Below are 18,057 nucleotides of genomic sequence, written 5' to 3'. Positions count from 1 at the left end.
TGTGTTTCATCACACAGAGGACTTCCCTCTTATGTGCACTGTAGGGGAAGGCTGGGATTTAGAGAGAGGCGATGTTTTTTCATTTTGGACCCTGAGATGGCTAAACGAATCATGGTTGCCTTGGTGCTGCCTGTCAGGAAGCATTTGTGACTGCTTTTAGGAAAGTTAAGGGCCTTGCAGCACATGTGTTTTTTGTGGTAACTTAATTCCTACCTTCCTCTGAGCTTCCCTAGTTTTCCACATATGTTTATTTTTTATTTTATCTTGTGTATATTTGTGTAATCTCCCTTTAGATCCTTCCTGGAGCAAGGTAAGTTCTGAATAAATAAGATGTTCTGCAAACCTCTTTACGCTTAAAATGTCCAAAACTGAAGGAGTTTTTTTTTCCCAAATAGTGCCCTTTCCCTTGTGTCCCCGATTTTGTTTTAAGGTGCCACCAAGCACCCCATCACATAAACCGAAAACCCAAGATAATCTACAGTGACCACCCTCTCCTTTCCCTTATCCCCTCCCATATGTACTCCCAATTCCCGTCAATAGCCAACACTGTCTTTTGTAGACTCCACATAGGGGCCTCACGTGGTCCCCTTGACAGGGATTGCCGCTTGGCTGGTACCCATTCAGTGGTTCCCCAAGACACTGAACTGCTGCTGGTGGCCACATCTCTTCCCTTCAGTGACTTCTCATCTTCAGAATCAAATCCAGACTCTTTAGCCTTCTTTGTCAGCCTCTCTCCACGCTGTCATTTCTTATCCTCACACCCCAAGCCCTGTCAATACAAGACCACACGCTTGCTTCCTAGCACTGAACTGCCCTCTGCCCCTCGTCATGATAGCATGCCACTGTGTCCCTCTTTGTCTGTTGAGCGATGCCCCCAGGATGTTTTCTTCCAGAGGACTCAACTTCCCTATCACTTCTCTGAGGTCTTTCCTGTCTCCCTTGTCCCTTCCCTGCCCACTGGTGCCCTTCTCTGTGCCAGGGGCCTGGGGTCTCCCCACAGTGTGTTGTCGCTTCACTTTTCATGCTGCAGCAAAACCGAGCATTTCTCCCTCTCTCCCCTAAGAAGCCAGAGCTCATTTGTGGCAGAAATCAAATCTTATCTTTATATCCCCTCAAAGCTCTTCCAGAAGCGGGCTCAGCTTTGCTTAGGCTCTTCAAAAAATTATTTATAAATAGGATTGCTCTTTGAAAAGACCACGACAATGTTGATACCATCATAGTTTTATAATATTTTTTAAAGGAGCCTAGGCAAGTAGGTGCATTTAGTCTAGGGACAACACTAGATGATGAGTGCACAGGGACCTGGAATATGAAGGAGATGGCTAACTATGGGGAAATACCTCCTCGAGGTCCCTGGTACACAGAGGCACCTAATAAACATGCCCCCCGCCCTCAGCTGTCCTAACTCCCACTCCAGGCAAACCTGTGTCCTGTCAGTTCTGACTCCAGACTATGTCACGAATACATCACTTCTCGTTGTCCCCACTGCCCCTCCTTCGGTCAGAACCACACACCTCTCACTTAAACTTCAGCAGCAGACCCTTATTTCTCTCTCTCAACTCTGTCCTGCAGCAGTCTGCTTTCACACACAATGAGAACGATCTGTGTAAAAGATCAAACCTCTGTTCTAAGCCCTTCAGAGCTTACTGCCGACCTCCTTTCGACTCTTTCGACACCTGCCGGGTCCTCCAAATGGCCCCTGCCCACCTCTCCAACGCCTCCCAAACCCGTCTCTTTCCTCCCTGACCCTTGTCCAGCTCGTCACGCGTGGCGGGCATGCTCCCACCATGGAGTCTTTGCACTGCAGTTGCTTCTGCCTGAACCCCTCTCTCCTTGGCTTTCCACATGGCACTCGCTTCCAGTCCTTCGGGCCTCGTTGTCCCCTCCTAGCCTCCGTGTCTGAAGTGTCCCAGCATCTTCCACACAGATCACTGCTCCTTCCAAGGCTGTGAGTTCCATGAGCAGAGACTGCTCCCTCGGGTTCCCTGCCAGAGCCCAGCGGCTGGCACGGAGTAGGCACTCGGGGAATCTTCGCCAAAAGAAGGAAAACAAGGGAGAAGAAGAAAGGTCATGGGAGTTCTAATTCGATCAGTCAGAATGTGGTGTTTCTGGGGCTTCCATCACACTCAAGGTCACGTGGGTTTAATTGTAGTCAGTTTTCTATGGCGAAAACTTTCAAGCTTCTTTGGACGCTGAGCCCTCCATATGTACGGAGTGCTTTGTTCAGCGTAGCCGTTACCCAACAGTAGAGGCAGATTGACTTCAGATTGGTGGTTTGGCTCTGTCTCGCTTTTGCAGCCATGATCTCCTCTCTCTAATTTAGGGCATACCTAGATTTCCAGTACATGTGTTCCCCTCTCGGCAATGTAGGACATAAGCCAGGGGACTTTGCTGTCCCCAGATGGTACCACTCAACATACTGGCTCCAGAGTAAGTGATCTCTCTGGGTGCACACTCTCTCTTTTCTTCTGGGTCACTCCCATTTGTTCTCATTTCACTATTTTTGTCCCTAGTAATTCTCCGGAGGGCAACTCATCAAGAGTTCAACATTTTTAGTATTATTGGATTTTACAAAGGAGAAAAGAAAGAAGGTGGTCAGCCCTGACATGGGGCAGGAACCTAGTGCAGGCAAAACGGGTAGTGGCTGGATTAAGGGAAGAATTCAGGACTGGGAAGGATCTTGACTTTTATTAGGGGGTAACAGAATGCATCAGCGGGCATCCCTAAATGTCCAAAAACAACCACAAGTTTAGGTGGGAAGTCATAGTCTGCCGTGAGTGGGAGGAAGCACAGCACATTGAAGGAAGAACCCAGAAGCGAAAGTTAAGACATGGGTTTCAGTCTGGCAAACTGCCAACTTCCCTAGATACTGGTTTCTTCATTCCTAAACAGAAATGACTGAACATTAATAGGATTTCTAAGCTCAAAAATTTCTGTGAAGAAATGTCATTTACTGCATTTCTGCATTATGTGCCTCTAGTAAATATTTAATCTAAAATGAGTTCTGGAGTCACATTAGTGATTTTGACATTTGTATCTGAGAAGCGTTCTCTCTAATTATCCCCTGAGAGAAAAGGAGCTGAGGAAGAAAGGGCTGAGGGCTCACAAGAGGTTGTAGCAATTTATGTACTTTCAAATGCTTTGTCAAGTCGTAAACAATTAGACTCACAGCTCAAAAGCAGTCCCCTACATGCGAAGCAGATGACCTGAAATCAGGTCCATTTCTACCTCTGTTTACTCTACCTGGATTCAGAGCTTAGCCCTTATGGGTACTCACAAAATATTTATCTCCACAGCATACCGTGCAGTAATATTTAAGATTTTGTATAGCAGAGTCTGACTGGCATGTGGCTAGACCTTAATCTTTAACCCGAGACTCAGCGTTTACTCCTCAGAACTATTCTAGGTCTTTCGGCCATTTTACCACCTTCTATAGGAAAAGTCTTTTTTTTTTTTTTTTAGTCATTTGGGGACATGGCCTTGCCACCACAACCTTTCGTGACAAAGAGAAATCCACTTATCTGTTAGATAGTTCCTGAATGAAACCTCTCTTAGGTCCGATCCCCTTTCTTTTCTCCACAGTGTAAATGGTGTAAATAAAATGTAGCCAGAGTGGGGAGGAAGACTGCAATTGTATAGGCTGAAAGATAGGTCTGAAGCTTTGGCAAAGCTTCTGTCCCATTGCCAAGGTAGAACATACACAGATTCGGGCAAGACTGAGCTTCGTTGGGTTAACTGTCCAGTGATTTCTCCCACATTCAGTGTCCGATGAATATGCATCGTCGATCATCTTTAAGTTCCTTAGGCTTCAGAAACTGGTGAAAACTATTTTAACTACAAATAAACACGTAAGCTGTACAAATGCAGAAACCCCACACACATGCTGGGGCCTCCCTTTGGTGGGAATGCTTTAGGCATAAATGAATCACGCTCAGATAGTTTTCATCTGTGAGGTTCATGTGAACTCTGACGCCACCAGACCTCAAGGCAAAAATAGATGCCCTTCAAAGACTTTGCAGCTTCCAAGAATTATTCATGTGGAAACCAAATGAAGATGTTGATTCTCACGAAGGAGATCTCACAGCGACAATGAAAGACTCTGATCCCAGCCAAACTCGAGAAAGTGTTAACTTTTTCATCTGTGACTGAAGGAATGTGATTTTAATTAGGATACATTACTTCAGGGTTCTGGGGTAGTTTTAAGCACTTTGCTTCAAGCACTACAGTTTAGCCTTTTGAACAGCAGACTCATGTTTCAAATTATAACAAATGTCTCTACTAATGCTCTCTCTAATTGCTGCTCAGTCTCACTCCTAAATTGCACCAGGATGAGGATGTAAAGGTTTGCGTGTGGAAAGCCTCCATCTGCGTTCCTCCTTTGAGAGGTGGTTGTGAATGCCACCAGCCAATGGGAATTCCAGGACGATTGTGCTCTGAGGGCCTCTTGTTCTATGGAGTGTGTGACTTGCTGGCGGATGCTAAACATTTGAAACGTAATCCTGAATAGGTCCATAGAAGTTGGGACACCGAAACGCGGGATTTGCTGGATTGTATTTCTCCTGAGTGTTTTATGGAGTGGTGTTATGGTAGGAAGTGCCACTTCAACAGGGTTATTATAAGAACAAGCTTGCAACTTAAACCTTGCCCCCAGAAGAACATTTGAAAATAATGTTTCTATGATAACACATTTTTGGTGGATTTACTAGAGAATGTTTTTCTTCCAGTGACTCTACCTCTTCATTAATTTTTTTCCTTCTTTCCTGTGAGATAAACAAGGGCAAATTGGTTTATTTTTATTTTGCAATTGGAGGAAGAGGTTAAACTCTTGACAAGTTTGTCTAGAGCTTAAGATTTTTTTATTCACCTGAAGATTTTAATTTTTTCATATGTCCTCGCCCGCAATATAAATATAGCCCATCCATTCTTGTGTTGGACATGGGAATGTCATTTCTACTGTTCCATGAAAGTTTCTTCTTCGGGCACTGCTAATCCCAGAAAAAACGGGAAGTGGTTTATCTATCAAGAGTCACTCTCCTGATTTTGTTGGTGATGTTCTTGGAGCTCTTTTCCTGTGTCGGACCTTCCGTATTCGGATAATCAGGATTTATAACTGAACCTTACCAGAGCGTGAGGTGGTGTGGGGATGATAACAGGCCACACGACTGAGGCACCTCCTCACCTGGGCAGTTGGAATAACTCAGTTGCCAACATACTCAAATAAGCAAACAGCGCCCATTGGCTCCCCATTGGCCACAGGTCTCTTTTCTGGGTCTCCCCTGTGAGGTTGCTTTTTCTGGTCACCCCCTCGCTCCTTGACCTCATTTTCCAGCTGGACCAATGATAGCATCAAGTGTTCCTTGTAAGCTCTGGAAGAAGGAGAATTTTTCTTGTTTAAGCCCTTGGAGCTACTCTTTGCCTTTAGTTAAATCTTGATTAACATCACAGCCACCTCTCCAGTCAGTTTAACGAGGTCCAACTGGTTTGTGGTTAGAGATCCTGGTTTCTCTCTCCCTCTCATTGCTGCAGTTCCTGGCAGAGATTTTTGAGCATGTTTTTAGCCTTTCATGTGCTGTCACTTTTCTCTAGCTCTGTCAGTCAGCTCCGGAATTCAATTGCCCTCCCTACTCTCGTCATTCCCACTATCACTTTTTCCTTATATTTCTCAGTAAATACTGTTCACCTTTTCATAACCTCACTCCCAGCTCAGCAGTATCTTAGCACTTTCTGGCTTAAAACTCCTCTTTATTCATGACAATTCCCTTCAGTATTTTATTATGTATATTTACATGTATGCATTTACTTCATGAAACATACGTAAAAACAAAAACCAAGAAGACAAAAGTTTACCATCACATAAGCAGTATGTGTTACTTGTCTACATATAAAATATATATAAATAAGATTAAGAAAGAAAGGCGTGTTTCTACCCCCTAGAGATGATCAGTCATTCTCGCACTTGACAGTCCTTCAGATGCTACAGGATACCTATTGCAGTCTTCCAGAGATCATCTCTTCTTCAGAATAAACATTCCTGATTTTCTTTACATATTCTTGAGAGAGCTGGTTTGAGACCTCATCATCCAGGTCTCTGGCCCTGGCCCTGTTCTTGTGAAGTTTCCCTCTTCACACATGGTACCACTCAGAACCGAATTGACCTGTGCAGTGTAGAGCTGATGGCCATCCCCCGCCCCCACCCCCACACACACATCCGTAAAGATAGAATTCCTAAGCCTGTTCTCACTTTCTCAACAGGCATGCCACAGGGCCAAATCACAATGACTATCTGAGTGACTGAAACGCTTTAATTTTGTGGACATTTCGACCATTTTTAGTTTGCTTATTTTTACTTATCTTAGCTCCTTCATTGTCAACAAAAAGTTCTTGAAAGATTTTCTTGGTTTCTTCAGTCCAAGTAGATACTCTGCCTGTGGCATTTCTTTTACTTGGACCAAAAAAAGAAACGGAGGGAGAAGGATTAGGAATGACATGATTTACTCTCTTAGAGGACCCAGGCAGGCCACCAGTGACCACCGTTCTCTTTTACAAGTTCTCACAAGTCTTTCTTTAATGACCTAATCTAGAATCTTACTCCAGATTGATATCAAGTCCCTCCTCCATAGTTTACAAAATCCACATCTCCCTTGTTGAAAATCGGACCTAATTTGCCCATCTCTATCCTTTGGGCACATCTCTTCTTCATCGCCATTCCTCCCAGATTCCTGACAGAACTGTGACAGCCTCATTTTCCAGGACTTTTAGGGTCCCAAGACGTAATCTATTGAAGTCCAAGGACTTGATCCCATTTATTGAGGCAGAGTTCTCTTCTATAATATTTTCATCTAGCTTGGGCCTTAATTTTTTGGTTTGTTTTGTCTTTACTTATGGTTATTTTCCCCTTCTCAGTCTGAAATAAAATAGTACGAGTTCTACTTCCTCATCCATCAGCATTACACCTTTGTTCTCAAGCAGCTGATTAGTCTCTTCCTCAATCATCTCGATTCTTCAAATTGAGACTAAATGACTAAAGAAGGTCATGTCTGTTGTCTTCACCATGTTTCATAAGTATACATCTATCTTTTGCTTTAGCCTTGTAAACACTTTTGATAGGTTGGTGGTACTATATCTATCCATCCTTGGCCTTCCCATCAGAAATAATGGGATCTTAAATTAACCTCATACTAATACTCAGAGTGTTTGCAAATGGGAAAAATATAAAGTCCAAAATACAATTCTTCAACTGTAAATGTCAAAGAGATTCCTGTGTGTGGAATAAGCTCTATTAGGGAAGCCATGGGGTCGGAGGGCGGGGGGCAATGTGCAACAACATCCTGCAGAGATGAGTTAAAACTCAACCTGATTTCTAGAAGGTCAAGGGAGGAATAAGAAACTTCATGGCCAAGACATGGAAACTCTAATTCTCAAGTCCTGTTCGGGACCCTGCCTATCACTTCCAAAAAGTTAAGCAGAGAAATGCATGGACAGGGGATGAGGCAGAGGGACCCATTTTATAAGTAACAATTTTGGTCTTAAATCGTAGTGCAGTCCCTTTGTAAGCCATGCTGGAACACGTCAGAATCTTCTTTTGTTTAAGCTAAGACCAGATCCAGAGCTTAAGACCTATCTGCTTCCTTCCTGCTTGTCCTGGTGATGAAGGAAAATCATTCCAGAGAAGCAGCAAATACGAAAGTAAAATAAGCACCAGAGCAAGAAAGCCCCTAAGCTTCCAGTCAGGACCAGTCGAAGTCAGAGCAGCAGGAGCATGCCCTGAGTTCTCTTCCCTGGTCAACTAAGAGAAGAGCCAGAATGGAGAGCACCAGAGTGGGGAGAGAGAGAGAAAGAGCTGAGCTTTCTTCCCAGCAGCCCCACTCCAGTCTCAGCCCCCTTTTCCTCTGCAGCTTTGTGAATGAAGCGCATCTCAGAAAAGAAAATGGAATCAGAGAGAGAGATGCATGTGTGGATTTTTCCCAAGAGAGAGCAGCCCTGATTTTTTATCTCATAAGGCTTTTGGGGTAGAGGTCTACTGTTTCCCTAGACTATACCTCAGTCAAGTGCACCCATCCTGAATCTGACCCATGTACTTGGTAAAAATGAAGAGATGTTAAGAGAGATTCATCTTCTAGTCAGGTTTGGGAATGATTGCACAGATAGCTAGTCTTGGAGAAAAGCAGTACACATTAGTATATTAAAGGTCAGAAAAGCACTGCCCAAACTCTTTTGAGCATCACTTTTTTTGGTGGTTTCCTATTATCTCTCAGAACAGTGTTCCATGGAAAACATTATAGAGGTCAACTTCAATTCATTGATTTATTCCATGATGCGGGTTCACCAGGCAAATGAGGGAATAGACCCATCTATGTTTTCAGTTAATATTTATCCCCACATTTTCTGTATACATTCCCTGGAGCGCTTGTTTTAATTCCATAGTTTTAACTACTGTATAAACATAACTCTTCTCAAGTCTGTGTTTCCAGCACTAACCTCATCACATAGCACCACACTCACATGTCCACCTGTGTACTCACTAGCCCTTCTACTTGGGCATCAGGCACATGCCCTGAATTCACTATGCCCAAGTCAAAATGCAGTATCATCACCAGACTGGCTTTTCTTCTTCTTTCTCCTCTCGTTAGTAGTAGTATTAACCTCCACCGACCAAGCTGGGAACCTCAGCAAATTCCCAGACCTTTTCACCTCCTTTACTTGGAAAAATATATTTAAAAATTACATACATATAATAAATACACATAAAATAAAAAGTTTTAATGTGTTTTATCTCTAAGACTCTCCTCTCTGCTCCCATAGACATAGACCAGCCTCTCATTTTTCATTTGGACAATTGTAATACTTAAATTATGGGTTAAGTAGAATTTTTCCAGGGAAGGAGATCTGGCATGGGAACGTTTCCTATATCTGTTTTTCAAAATAAAATCTTTTTTTCCGATATAACTTATTTTTAAAATATATTTTTTTAATTTTTCCATTACAGTTGGCATATATTATTATATTAGTTTCAGGTGTACAACATGGTGATTAGACATTTGTGTAATTTACAAAGTGATCACCCTGATAGATTTAGTACCCATCTGACACCATACATAGAAAATAACATCTTAAATTACAGATGTGAATGGGCAGTGAACACACAAGGCAATATAAATATGCCTTACTTGAATTGTACACCTGAAACTTACTGGATTTCATTAACCAATGTCACCATATACAGACATACATACTTGGGAAAATGTTGAGATTACAGCATTAACATTAACAAATAAGGTGGGGGTTTCAAGCTAGCGATAAGAGAAGAAGGAATGCTTTGATACTACCCTGTCAATCTCCCTTCTTTTCTATGGAATTCTGGGGATATGTGAGCACATGACTGGAAATGACAGTGGAAAATCAGGATACTATTTTATTATTAAAGCCTAAATGAGGTCACTAAATACAATTTGACTTTTCATTCATACAGTTCCTTCGCATCACAGTTGTGGACAGTTATTACACAAAATAATAGTTTCAAGTAATTGTACTAGCTTGACTTGGATGTGTGAGTTTCCTTTAATAATTACATCAGCGTCACTAAATAAGCTGTATTTAAAGCCCTTTTCTACATAAACTTGTTTAATGTGAAGAAACTGGTATTGTCCCATTTTTCAAATGGGAAAAATCGAGTCTGAGTGGCTGATTTTCCCAGCATAGCTAGTTCATAGCTTGAACTAGACTTTGGACTCCAAGCCCTAATCACTTTCCATTACATGTCACCCGGCTTCTCAAACCCAACCGATGGTCATGTTCAGTGGATGAGAGATGGCTTTTACAAGCTTTTGTTGTATAAGGAACTGACATGGGGTTACCATTAGCAGGGAAGTCCAGAGAGGCATTATAGGTAAGGCATCCAGTCTGTAACCTAACCATGGGCCACAGATAAGCCCACCTGCTCTGCCAGATGAAGCCTTGCAGTTTATTTTGAACAGGGGCTGTGGCAAGGAGTGTGCCCTGTTTACTTACACAGTATAGGTTGCAAGACCTTCTCAATACGTTTTACAGTCTAGAAGGAGTTGTTCATGGATTCGGCTTTGTTCTCGTGCAGCAGATGTTCTTCCTGATTTATAGCATCATAAAGAAACAACAGTGAAGGCTGCCTCAAGACTCTTGGCAGGCGAATATAGACAAAGCTCCCTCATGTCCTTTTGAAGAATTCCAGGGGTGGAGACCCATGGGCTTCAGTCAATGTATAACGGGAAGATCAGGAAATTCTTTTCCAGTTTCCAACCGTGGAATCTTACTGATTTGATTTAAATAGAATTTCCTCTTGTTTGTTTTACTCTGAGCGTGAAGAACAAGTCACCCACCATTCTTTGAATAAAACCATTTCAAATTCCATGAAGGAGAATGCGATCCAATCACTCCTCATTCTTTCCTTCAGGCTAAAGTATCAAAATTGCTTTAACCTCCTTCAAAGCATCTATTTTCCACTCCTTGAATTGTTTTTATTTCTCTTCTTAGATTTCTGTTCAGTTACTGCACTGCATTGCCTTTTTAAAGTAAAGAGGTCAGAATCGGACACAACTCTAACATGCGTGTGACTAATGCAGAGCATTAGTAAAGAAATTGCTTCCCAGGCTCTGCGTGTTCTACCTGCCTTGGCACACGAACAGTGAGCTATTGTAGTCATCAATTATATATATATTTTTTTTTAAAAAAAGAAAAAAAAAAGGAAGAAGGAGATCCATCCTACTCCAAAAATGACTGCAGTAGGAAAAAAAAAAAAATGCCTTCGGTGGCCTCATCCAGTCTGGCTACTTGCCATAGGGAGAAAAATATGCTCGATTTGGGGCTTGAGAAGTGTTTGTATACATTTGTGCTGGGGGACTCTGTTGCTGTGGATTATAAGTATTGACCCTGCACTTGAAAAGAACAGAATATATATACCCTTGGATACAAAAGAGAAGTGAACCATTAAGTGTGCAATGGGTGCATTGTAACTGAAGCGTACAGGCAAAATTTTTCCAGCAAAGTGCTTTTAAAACTGTGAAAAATAAGAAACCACAGTAGGATTTTCACAAATAAATTTAGTTTGTAGTCTATGATCCTTTAAGAGAAAATTTTAAAACCCGGCAACTGAGAATGTAAAATGGTGCAGCCGCTTTGGAACACCGATTGGCAGTTCCTCCAAACGTTAAACATAGAGATACACCGTGTGGCTCGGCAGTCCCTCTCCAGGCAGAGAGCCAAGAGAATTGAAGACATGTTCACACAAAAACTTGTACATGAATGTTTACAGCAGCATTGTTCACAACAGCCAAAGAGTGGAAACAGCCCAAATGTTCATCAGCTGATGAATGGATAAACAAAATGTGGTACATCCATACAGTGGAATAGTCATTCGGCCATAAAAAGGAATGAAGCACTGATGCATGCTACAGCAAGGAGGGACCTTGAAAACATTATGCGAAATGAAAGAAACCAGACGCAAAAGGCCATACATTACGTGATCTCATTTACGTGATATATCCAGAACAGGCAAATCCAGAGAGACAGAAAGTGGATAGGGTGTTGTCAGGGGCTCGAGGGGAGGGGAAGGGACTGACTGCTAATAGTCAGTAGGGCTTTTTTTTTTGAGGTGATAAAAATGTTCTGGAATTAAATAGCGGTGATGGTTGAACAACCTTGTGAATATACTAAAAACCGCTGAATATATACTTTAAAAGGATGAATTTTATAGAGTGGAATGTGGATTATATTTTTAAAGAAAACGTAATAAATAATCCCAGTGTTAATTTATAGATGGATCCCTTGTCTTTTTTTTTTTTTTTTTTTAAAGAAATAACAAGTACCTCAAAAAGTTTTCTTAGATGACTTAGAGGCATTTACCTGGTCTGGAAAATATTGTGCGTGGTGCATTGGGTCTCGTAAATGTGGCTTGGTATAGCAAGATGTTTGTAGAAAGTGGCTGAATTAGGACATTGAGAAATTATTCTGGGTGGTGTGAGTACAGACTGGGCTGGTTGTGAGGAAAACAGGGAACATCTGACTCAGTTATTGCTCTGCGAGTGGTCACTTATTTCTGCTGCTATCTAAAGATCTAAATTTTTTTCCTATCCGTTTTTTGGTGAATATTTTTGCTGAGAAACTTAATTGCGTATTTGGGGACCTGTTAAATGAATCATCGTATTTGCAAACTTTTTCTTGAGTATCCATTCTAAAATGGAATGAGTAGGAACACACCCAGACTAATTCCAGGCTCATGGGATTATTTTTTCCCTTCAGCTATTTTTTGACACCTCTAATTAGCATTGACAGCCTGGCTGTCCTCTGACAGTGGTCACCCCAGCCTGTTCCGTCAGCTGCCCTGCTTTCTTTTCCATCGACACATTTCCAATACCTTTGAAGGAGACAGACGTTTTTACTCTGTTTGAACAAAAGTCACAAGGTCTGATTCTTTTTGACAAAATGGATGCTTCCTCCCTCTACTTTAGAATTGACATACTGTCAAAAAGGCTTTTCCGAATGGTTTCTCTTTGTCACCTTGTAGCAAATTTTCTCCTCCATTCTGGACATGTGCAGTTTAATGTTGCGTTGCGAATCACTTTCAGCTGAAAATGTGTGTAATGGAATCGGGGCATCCCATGAATACTCTTAACAGTGTCAGCGATGGCTTTTGTTTGCAGCTCTGTGTTCCAAGGGGACTGGTGACAACAGCGAAATTACACGAAGGGGTCTGCTTGACAACGGGCTCCTTGCCCTTTATGATTTACGAGATGCACGAAGGGCGACTTCTCCCATCTTGGCACTTCTCTATTGGTTTATGCTGATTAGAATCTAAACTGTGGTGATCGCTACCTCCCGAGAAGAAAAGTAGTAACTGTAGTATTTCTCCACCCCACATATGTCAGGCTTATTTTCAGAATCATTTAAATTTAGACCTGAAAGGTACCTGAGAAATGATCTGGCCCTCCCCCTTCTTTTTATAGGCAAGGACACGGAGGCCCAGAGCTAAAATTTGCATAAGGTGGTGCTAGTACCTATAAATTCTGATTCCCAGGCGAGTGTTCTTTCCGCCACACTACACAGCTTCACTACCACCAATTGTGCGTACGGCTGTGAATCCCTCCAATGCCATGGACTTTCCGAGCTGGGAGGAGGGTTGACAATGAGCCATTGCCCCACAGTCTTTGCCATTTAGTGCTCTGGCTCTCCCGTTATAACTTTCTGGGTAAACTATCTGACCTTCCAATATCTAAAAAGGGTAGGTACTGCAGAGCCTTCCTCTTTTGTTTGTCTCTTGACCAGTTAACATTTTGACTAACTTGGGGAACAAAGTATAGTTCTTTTGATTCCAGATTGTGACGTTGGAGGGTATAAGTAGCAGGATTTCCTAGAAACTGTTCTCTGAACTCAAAACTCTCATCAGTTAGGAATGAATTGCCTTGATCCTCTCCTGTGGATTTTGGGAAGGGGGGTCCCAGGGAGAACATTTCAAAAACTGTTTATATCTTTGCTTTACCTCCTCTTCTCCCGTCCTTGCAGTTGACTCATAAAACCATATTAAACCTCATCATTCACCATATTAAAAATAATCCCCCATTTATTATACTGGACAAGATATTAAAGTGTATACATTTCAGTAACTGTCTCTGAGTGAGAGGCTTAACTTTGGGGAATATGCTTAGGAACCACCCACTCTATACTGTAAAGGATGCCAGGTGGGAGTTGCTTGCCAAGTGATTACATTACCCCAACCCCTAGTAGTTTTCTCACTTAATTTCTGGCCAAACTCTGAGTAGGTAACAGAATGTCATCTAATTTCTGACCAGAGTCATATCCACAGGTCCAGACCTGAGGCCCCAAAAGAAAGATCAGGACATGTGCCTAACTCTCCTTGATTCTCACTGCTGCCACGGGTTTTTTTTTTCTTTCTTTCTTTCTTTTTTCTTTTCTTTTTTAAAATTTTCCTTAGGAAAAACATTTCATAAAATAATGAAGCAGAAAATACAAAGTATACAAGAATCCTACAATGGCAGAATGTAGTGTTAAGGTATTTCCCTACTTTGTCGGTGGTTTAGTACAAGATTCGTCAGCCTTCACATGCACTCTTTTCCCTTTGAACCCCTCTCACTGCCCTACTCCAGATTGGAGATTAGCACTCTGACAAATTGACCCCAAAGATCAGAGGATGAAAAGAGACAAAGATCAAAAGGAAGCCAGGAATCACATAGGAAGAGGCATCATGATCTAGAGCCAAAAATACTGTCTTCTTTAATCCACAGATATCTCATAAAGAAAGAACTTGGTAATTCAAACAGAAGCGAAGAACGTCCTATACACAGATGGATTTTGACATAGTGATCTCTTTAAGAAAGTGATTAGGGGTACCCCAGCAGCGAATATTGGACTCGAATGCTGATACTTTATTGTGTGTGAATTTGAAATTGAAAAACAAAGTAAACACAATGGCGGCTGCCACCTTTGCTGTGTTCTCTCCCTTCTGCCCACTAAGGTCAGGGACCCTGCCTAGTTTCCCCTTACCTTTCAAGTCACTTCAGTGGTGACTCAGCCAGAACAACATCCTTATAGGTCCATTGTCTTTTTGTAAAACCAGTGAAAAGGCATTATGGGTTTTTGAGGGCTGGGACTATATACAGTTAGACAATTACAGATAATAATGTTACCAAGAAAAGTTTTTATCTGAGGCCTCTGCTCTAGGTACATTTCTTCATCCCAAGTCAATTCACTTTTCATCCATTTAGTCACTTACTCTCAGCAAACAGTTATCGTGTGTCCACCACAGGCTAGGCACTGAGGGCTGGAAAGTCAGAGGCAACGACTTGTCCTCTGTCCAGAAAAGATCCCTGGGTAGTTAGAGATAGCAGTGGAAGCCAGCTGTCACAGTAAGGACTGGTAAGGGCTGCGGTACAACTGGGCATACCACACCATGGGGTGGTTCACAGAGAAGAGGCATTGAAGGTAAACCAAGAAGGCGAAGGAAGGCATTCCCTCGAGCTAACTCTCAGAGAGGAATAGGTTGAGCAGAAGAAGGAAGAAGTAGAAGTGTAAGGTATGGCATGAATGAGGCTAAAGCCAGAAGGATATGCAAAAGCCAGATAATAAAGGAAATTGGAAATTCTAGGAAGCCATCAAGGAGCTTTAGGTTGGGGATATGACATGATAAGAGAAATGCTTCAAAGTCACCTCAGTGCCACATGGATCGTGGCCAGAAGGGGGCGGAACTGGGAGCAGGGAGAGCAGTGGAGAGCTCTTGAGTCATGTAGACAAGTTCCGATGGGGATCTGAACCAAGGCAGTAACAGTAGGAATCAAGGAAAGGGACAGATTCACATACTATTGAAAAGGTAAAATCCACAGGACTTGGCGCCTGCTTGGATGTGTAGGGTGAGAAACGTGAGAAGTCTGAAATGGCTCCCTGGTCTGGGATGGGCGACTCGGTGACAAGTAAAGCAGCGTCGTTTCCGAAAATAGGGAATGTTGGTAGGACAGATTTAAGGGTGTGGTGGAAGTAGGAATCTTTAAGTTTGAAACATGCTAAGACTTAGATGCCAGTGAACATCCAAGTGGAGATATCTGTCGGCAGGTGGCTGTTCTAGGCTGGAGCACAGCAGAGATATGTGGACTGGAAAGGATATTTAGAATCATCAGCATGTGTAGCTCTTGATGCCATTTATTCATTCAGTAAATATTAAGGGCATACAGTCAGAACCAGCTTCATGGGTGTATGACCGGTGCAGTCACACAGCCTCACTCTCAGAAGGGCCCCACATTTGGTTTAATGCTTTGCTGTCAGCATCTTAAAATTCTCATCGACAAGAGAACCTGCATTTTTATTTTGCACTGGACCCTGGAAATTATGTAGCCAGTCCTGCTTATAATGGCCTGGCCCTGTGTGGGGCTACAGTATTGAGCAAGGCAGACGTGGTTCTTGCCTTAGGAGTTTACCGGCTAGCAGACAATTAAGTCATCTGGAACAAAATGTGATGGTTCTGTATTAGAAGTACCAGACTAAGAGAGCATGTAGAAGAGACCTCTAACACTATTCTTGGGGGTTAAGGGGTCGGGAAATGACATTGCCCAGGGAGAGGGAGACAAAATGGTAGCCCACGACAACAAAGGGGGCATAGAGAAGGCTGAAGGAGTGTCCCAGGAGGTGGGAGGGAAACCAGGAGAACGAGTATCCCAGATGCCAGGTTGGCAGAGACTGTCAGATGCTGCCGAGGAGACTGGGAATGGGGTCACGCCCAGTGGATATGGCAACAGAGAGGCCATCCGATGACTCGAGAGAGCAGCTGGGTAGAGAGAGGGGCAAGAATGTATTTACCCATGAGGGATCAATGGGAGGTGAGGAAGTAGAGACCCTGAATGTAGATTAATATTTACAAACCTTGGCTTAGTAAGAAAGAGAAGAGACTCTAAATGTGGGTTTTGGATTAGGAGAGTATCATTTGTTTGGTTTGGTTTGGTTTGGTTGATTTTAAACACAAAGTGCTTTGAGCATGGTTTTGAACTATGGGCCGAGAACCAGTGAAGAGAGAGGTTAGGAATACAGAGATGGTATAACTGATGTAGGGAAGACTCTGAGGAGGTAAGTAATGGATGGACTCGCTCTGGTCAGGAAGAGAAGAGGAAAAGGTAGCTGGGGGAGCAGGTGCACTTCTCAGTGAAGGCCCCTGTGGCTCTGTGAAGTCGACCCCACTTTACTCGTGTTAGTAAACATCTATTGCCCCTTAGTTCTCCTCTTTTCCTGCCTCAAATTCAAGGAAAAGTTTCTCCTAAATGTCTCATCTGTTCCTTTATTCAACAAGTATTTGTTGGGTTCTTGCTGTGTGACAGGCACAATGCCAAGCATTTGGAACGGGTGATGAACAGAACAGACAAGGCTCCTGACCTCCTGGCATTTAGGTCCTGGAGGAGAATCTCCATGGCCTGAGTGAGCAAGTTGGCTCCTCCTTGAGGGCCCACACCCAGTGACACCCAGCCCTCCTTCTGCCAGGACTGACACGCAGTCTCCATCTTCCCTACCTTTTCTTTTTAGTCATTACCTTTTATTTCCCTCCTGGATATTCACCTTTTCTAGTCCAAGCCTGAAAGCTAGAATTCAGGGGACATGTAGAAAAAGGGAAGAAAAGGAATTAAGACTAGCTTTAAGGACGATTTCGAAACTAGGTTGCCTTTGGAATTCGTTACAGAATGACTTTTGCTCCCGTCCCACAGGTTCTTAGGGACCTCGTTGCTACCTTAAGATTAGGCCTGAACCTAGACCTTCCTTTTAAGTTTCTCCATCGTCTATCAAAACCCCTACTCCCTTATTGTAGTTATTCTCAGCTGATAAATAGGACAAAGACAATTTGAGTTAACTCACATTGATTTGTGAATGGTGGATATTACCTTTCTTGGAGGTGGGGGCTGTGATTACATTTTACAGGTGGCTCTGGGTTTATAAAAAGGAATCTTTAATTTGTCCCATTTTTGGTGGCATAATAAAAGAAGTGATACAAATTTTAAAGCAGGAGACATCCTCTTCACAGAGTCAGCTCCCCTAAATGTTACCATTTTCTCACAGTTTTCACTGATTTTCTCCTAGACCGAAAATGCTCTAAAGCCCCCAAGATTTTTGTTGTCATCTCTTCTCTTGCCTGCCCCCCTCCACCGGTTTCTATGGCAGCAGCAACTGGGCACAAGTGGTAAAGAGTTGGGGGAGGGGTCATGACAGCTGCAGCCATGGGTAGGGATTGATTCTAAGTCAGGGACTGCCTGCCTCTGCAGTGGGAGGGAGGGGTGCCAGGGGCTTTTTGGTACAAAGAATACAGCCTCCCCTGGAGTAAAGGAGGCATTGCCCAGAGCTGAGCTCTTCAGAGGCACTTCCAGTGTTTGTGGGTCTTCGCAGAGGAGTGTGTCAGGTCTCAGGTCTCTGGCTCCCTGCTACCAGGGAGCTTTTGGGTTTAGATAGACTGCAATTCTCCAAGCCGCTTCCATTTGTCATAGAAATGGCAACCTTCCACCACAACTGATCAATAGCTGAAAAGTGTCTGTCAGAAACCACTTA

At 42.8% G+C, this 18,057-nt stretch overlaps 1 protein-coding gene across 4 annotated transcripts in view; it reads left to right on the top strand.

Moving 5' to 3' along the window:
* The window catches only part of PPM1H (protein phosphatase, Mg2+/Mn2+ dependent 1H), a 257,658-nt gene that overhangs the window by 130,536 nt on the left and 109,065 nt on the right, over positions 1–18,057 (top strand). The window lies entirely within an intron of this gene.

Source organism: Pteropus alecto, unplaced genomic scaffold (assembly GCF_000325575.1).
Source record: "Pteropus alecto unplaced genomic scaffold, ASM32557v1 scaffold76, whole genome shotgun sequence".
Taxonomy (NCBI): domain Eukaryota; kingdom Metazoa; phylum Chordata; class Mammalia; order Chiroptera; family Pteropodidae; genus Pteropus; species Pteropus alecto.
This window is presented reverse-complemented; position numbering and strand designations above follow the sequence as displayed.